The 6,259-nt window shown below is 35.6% G+C and overlaps 1 pseudogene; it reads left to right on the top strand.

Moving 5' to 3' along the window:
• Positions 1–2,514: 2,514 nt before the first annotated feature.
• Positions 2,515–4,070, top strand: LOC101344452 (zinc finger Ran-binding domain-containing protein 2 pseudogene; annotated as a pseudogene).
• Positions 4,071–6,259: the final 2,189 nt, after the last annotated feature.

Below are 6,259 nucleotides of genomic sequence, written 5' to 3'. Positions count from 1 at the left end.
AGTCTCTTTCAGGCCAGTAAGTCTGGTCTTTTTTGTGTGTGTTAGAATTTTGTTCTACATCCTTCTCCAGCTCCGTCCAGAACCCTCTGTTGTGATCCCAGTCAGAGCAGTCACTGGTGGTAACCGGGCACCATCTAGCTGTACTGGACGCAGTCTGGTGGAGGCCTTGGTAGCTGTGGTCCATTAGTCCTTTGGATTAATCTTTTCCCTGTATCTGGACCACAGATTTGTTTGTTTTTTCTTTTTAGTCTAAAAAATTCTCAATAAGGGGATTATCAAAGTTCTTCAAGCTCAAACATACTACGCACAGCATGATCAATTTTAAATTATCTTGTTTAATTTCTAAGTAGGAAAACATGGCTAATCAAAACAGTGGTTAAAAAAATAAGTACAACTTGAAAAATATTAAAAATTATTCTTTACACTTCCCTTGGGATCTTTGTTAGTTGACATTTTTATAATGAAAACACCTTTTATGAAAATTAAATTACCCAGGGTTAGATCCTAAATGGACCCACTTCGTTCAGGTTAGAGTTCTGCAGTAAATAGTGTAATAATGTAAGTGTTTCAATAGTTATTCTTGGGTATATATAAATTGGAAAATGATAATCTTTAGAAAGCTTTTCTTTCAAAGAGCAGGCATGCTACTTTATGGTAGATTTTATCGTAAAGTTCTTAAAACATTTTAAAATCTTGATAAGAAACTTTTTAACGAGTGCTAAATAATATGCTGTTATTAATGCATCACATATTAAAACATTTCTATTCAATACAGAATTGTGGATCAGGTAGCTCATTTAATATGCCATATATATATATATTTTTTCAGAGTAAAGGTAGAAAAGAAAAGACATGTTAAGAGATAAAATACAACCTTTTTTTATGTTAGGGGGGAGAAACAAACCCATGAACCTAAAATGACACCTTAGAAAGGATATTATTTATAGAAGCTAGAATAAGAAAGGAAATGCTGCGAGATGTCAAAATTGATTGAAACACTCAACCTTGACAGCTCTGAAATTTGCAGGTTGAATACCTGCCACTGTTTGTGAATGATCCTCTATATTCTTCAAGGGCTTGGTTTAGCTAGCATTGAGATGTAAATGGATGAGAGACGCCAAGAAACTAAGCCATTTCCTTCCCAAAACTTAGCCTAATATATGTTATTCTGCACTAGAAAAAGGCTGGAAAATAATATATTGGTGGTCAGATGAATTTTTCCCTTTTAGCAACTATTCTTTATGTTACATATAATGAATATCAAAAGGTAAACACTATTCAAGGACTTTTTTTCTACCGAGTGGCTCGTGTCTACCTTTAAGTGATCTATGTATAAATACATACTCTTTTACTGAATATTTTTATTTACTTGTTACAAGTTACTTGGTTATAATTGTGTGTGTATATGTGTTAAATATTCACCCAGCTTATGGTAATGAAGAATTTGTGGCAGCTTTATTAAATAAGACCGGCGGAGTTGCAGAATGCTCTAAGTAACCAGGCAAAGAAATAAGAAATGAACATTGCCAAAAGAAAATGCACAGAAGACAGTCAGGCTCTCTTGGCTAATAAAGGGTAACACAGGCTAATTAAAGCCTGCCGATGGGAATGTTTGCAAGATTCGGAATAAAATTAGAACGGAAATGAAATTACTTGATTTCAATTAGATCAAAAACAAGATAAATGGCAAACGATGGAGACTCTTTTCACGGATTGAGATTCTTTTCAGCTTGGCCAAAATCTAAACTTACCTCACCCTCACCCGACCTTTATATTCTTTAAATGCACACACACACACAAACACACACACACACACACACACACACACACACACAATAATAGAGTATCTCAAATAAAGAAAAATCTAACTACAGCTGTTTTACTTAAAGAACAGATCCGGAATACACATCTCTACTAATATTTGAATTAATTGTTTAAATGTGACTGGTATTTTTCTCATAATGTAATCTTAAAATTACACATTACAAAACCTTAGCATCTTAACTATGTTCTCTCTTCATAACAAATATTGAGAGCTAAGTGATGACTTTGAAAATAAAGCACATTGTGTTGAAGAAAATTTATAAATTACAAGTCCCCAAATAATCCTATCAATAGAAATAGTAGTATTGAATAAAATGCACAAGAGATTTAGCATTTAAATATGTAGGACAACAAATAATAATTTTATCTTTATTTCTCCACAAGTATTTTTCAGAAGGGGAGAAAGTAGAATGTTGACTTAAGAAAACAGTTTCATGAAAACGCAATGACTTTTTTGTTATATTGGGAGATAAAAAAAGAGATACCTTATTCAATTTTTAAAAATAAATCTTATCAGTATATGGGCATAATCATTTAAACGCCAAGTTCTTTAATATCATCAGTCTTATATAACCCTGAGAAATAGATTCTGAACATCCCACTACCACCACCAAAAAAAGCCCTAATCTGATGATTATTCAAACATATAATTCACTTGCTCTACTTAAGCAAGAAACAGGAAAAAAAAAAGAGAGAGACAGACTTTGACAAAGAGATAAAAAGAAATACAAGCGTTCCACTTTCTTTTTTGAATAGTGTATCCATTCTATTTACACGGAATATATAGTTATTCCTCCTTTAGTATCTATTTACCACTCCATCCTCATGTAAACCCAGTACTGCTTACACAAACAATTCCACAACACCTATCTCCGTTTGAATAACCATCCCTTGCCCGTGCTTTTGTCATTTTCTTCTATCCCTTATGACACCTCAGTGTCACCATTCTCCTGCTCAGTGCCTTTAACTCAATGATTGCAACTCTGGATACAATTACAATACTTGGCAAACACTAATTCTCAAAGAAATTTTGACTAAATTGGAAAAAGTAATGCAGTGGGAAACAATATATGTCCAAAATGAACTCTCTATAGTCACATTACTTTTAAAGATTCAGTATAGGTCTAAAAGATATGCAGATGACACAACCTTGCTTGCTGAAAGTGAAGAGGACTTGAAGCACTTACTGATGAAGATCAAAGACGACAACCTTCAGTATGGATTACATTTCAACATGAAGAAAACAAAAATCCGAAGATGTAGCTATGGGTGGCTGTGGTGTCGGTGGCCAAGATGTTGAACAAGAATTTCCAAGTCAATGACCTGATTGGATTTGCCTTGACAAAAAATGTGGAAATGTAAATTTTGCTAGAAGAACCAGCTGTGATTTATGTGGATGAGTGAAAACAACTGAAGCAAAGCTGACGAAAGCTGAGGGCACAGATATAGGAAAGACATTTGCAGAAGAGAGCCCAAGCCTATCTAGTGCTAATGATTGGCAGTGTAAAACTTTCAGTAATGTGAATTGGGCCAGAAGATCACAGTGTAACATGTGCAATACTCCAAAGTATGCTAAATTAGAAGAAAGAACAGGATATGGCAGTGGTTTTAATGAAAGAGAAAAAGTTGAATATACAGAAAGAGAAGAATCTGATGGTGAATATGATGAGTTTGGATCTAAGAAGAAAAAATATAGAGGGAAGGCAGTTGGTCCTGCATCTATTTTAAGGGAAGATGAAGATAAAGAATAAGAGAGAGAAGAAGAGGATAAGGATGCAGATCTTTCTAAATACAAATTAGATGAGGATGAGGATGAAAATGATGCTGATCCCTCAAAATATAATCTTGAGGCCAGTGAAGAAGATAGTAATAAAAATAAATCCAATAGATGAAGTTGCTCAAAGTCTCGATCTTCACATTCACGATCTTCATCACATTTATCCTCTCCCTCAAGTTCAAAGTCTAGGTCCAAGTCGTGTTCAAAAAGTTGTTGCAGTTCGCAGTCAAGATGTCACTCCAGTTCCAGGGAACATCTGAGATCTCATGGGTCAAAATCCAGCTCCAGATCCCACAGGGGCTCTTCTTTCCCATGAAAAAGATCTTATTCAAGTTCATCATCTTCTCCTGAGAGGAACAGAAAGAGAAGTCTTTCTAGATCTTCTTCATCTGGTAATCTCAAAAAAAGATGAACAAGTTCACGGTCACCTGAAAGCCAAGTGATCGGTGAAAACACTAAACAACCCTGAGCCCAGTGCCAACCCCTACGGAACACTACTGCTTTACCCAGGCGCCACAGGCCATCTTCTGGATCATCTCATTCTGTTTCCCGTTTAAATTAAAAAAAGAAATAATATATTAAAATTCACATCTTAAAAAAAATTAGTACAGTGCCTGAAGCATATTTTTTAAGAAATTGACTTCTCACTTGGTCAGAAGTGCTAAATCTGCTGGTAGAAGTGCATGCCTTTCATTGCTTTTTAGAACAATACAGCTGTGTTTATTTGTGAAATTAAAAGTAAAGAACATTTTAAGTCATAATGTCCCCAGATAGGTGCTATATTTAGCATTCGTTATTTAAAACCATTTGCTTTATTTAAACTATCTTAGCTGTAACAGAGAACTTTGTTTCCTAATTTGAGCTGTTTCCTTTCCAAATACGTCCCATCTGTTGACTAAGACAGAATGGCTAGGCTTGCCTGAACTTTGGGCATGGAGGCAAGGACTGGTAAAGTAGTTGGAAACAAGCTGTTTGTGTTAACCTGGGAAAAGAAGTTACCCTTTTTATGTTAAATTGTGTCTAAGTGTCTCTCTTAGAAAAAATTTAAGGTAAGTTGCAAAACAGCCAACCAGAAAAGCCTTTATTTTGACATTTTCTATGTTAAAGATGTTAGAATCAGTCTTTCTTTTATTCACTGTCTTAGGCTGGGTTCTCTAGAGAAGCAAAACCAGTAAAGTGTATAAATATATATATAGAGAGAGATTATATCAAGGAGACAGCTCATGTGATTGTAGAGCCTAGAACGTCCCAAGTCCGTGGATCAAGGTAGAGGCCTCTCCCAAGTCACACAGCTGCAGAAGCTGGCAAGCCCAAGATTGGAAGGTCGGAGAGCAGGGCTCCCACTTGCAGGCTGTGCAGATCAATGAATCCCAGGTTTGGCAGATAAGCTGACAGTTCAAGTCCCAAGAACAGGAGATGAGATGACAGGAAGCAGCCGCAGGATCCAGAGAGAGCAAAAAGCCAGAACGTCTGCTTATATACAGATGTGGGCCACACCCCCAAGGAGACTCCCTTTCATTTGATTGGCTACTCACAGTATATTCAATCATGGGAGTGATTACATTAAAACACGGAGAATCATGGCCCAGCCAAGGTGACACACAATCTTAACCATCACATCCACTTTTACTTTCTGTACCACCTAATTTAATGTAAAAGTATCTTGTAAATTGTAGAAGCAGAAAGGTGTTACTCATTTCTGTCTTATTTACACGTAATTTTGGGCAAGAAAGAAACTCAGTCTAACTATTCATCTCTTCTATTGATACAGCTGGCTGATGTTATCTTAAAGTATTTTACGAAGTTTTATGTAGTATCCTTCAAAAATCTAGTTGTTTCATGTGATGGGGTAAATAAGGCTAAATCATAGTTATTAATGAGGAGCAAATTGAAAAAAGCTGAAGTATATTTCTCTTTGGGTGAAAGGCCAGCAGAGACATTGTGAATTTGAATGAATATTTGCCTTGAGATGTTTAACTTTAAACACACTGCATAAAATTTTCTTAAGTACAAATGAATGCTTATTTGTATATGATGTAAGCAGAGATCGTTATTGTTCTCATTCACTCACAATTATTTATGGCTTAAAACGCTTTCAGAGTTTATTTGTGAAAATTAAAATCTAGCCACTTGAGCTCCAAAAAGGAAAAAAGAAAAAAAAAAAATTCTCACAACCAGACCAATTTAACATTATGATACACGGAGAAAATATTGACATTGTCAAGAATTTCATTTTACTTTGATCAATAATCAATGCCCATGGAATCAGCAGTCAAAAAATCAAATGACATATTGCATTGGGCAAATATGTCACTTTGATAACTAAAGTGCTCCTGACCCAAGCCATGGTCTTTTCAATCGCCTCGTATGCATACAAAAGCTAGACGATAAGAAACGATGACCAAAACAGAATTGACACATTGGAGTTATGATGTTGGCAAAGAATATTGAATACACCAAGGACTGCCAGAAGAACAAACAAATCTGCTTTGGAAGAAGTACAGCCAGAATGCTTCCTGGAAGCAAGGATGGCGAGACTTTGTCTTGCTTACTTTAGACATGTTATCAGGAGGGACCAATTCCTGGAGAAGGACATCATGCTTGGTAAAGTAGAGGCATAGCTTTAAAGGAGGAAGACAATGAGATAGATTGACACAG

Source organism: Trichechus manatus, unplaced genomic scaffold (genome assembly GCF_000243295.1).
Source record: "Trichechus manatus latirostris isolate Lorelei unplaced genomic scaffold, TriManLat1.0 scaffold00360, whole genome shotgun sequence".
In the NCBI taxonomy this organism is placed as follows: Eukaryota; Metazoa; Chordata; class Mammalia; order Sirenia; family Trichechidae; genus Trichechus; species Trichechus manatus.
The sequence above is the reverse complement of the archived record's forward strand: the minus strand, read 5'-3'. Positions and strand labels throughout refer to the sequence as shown.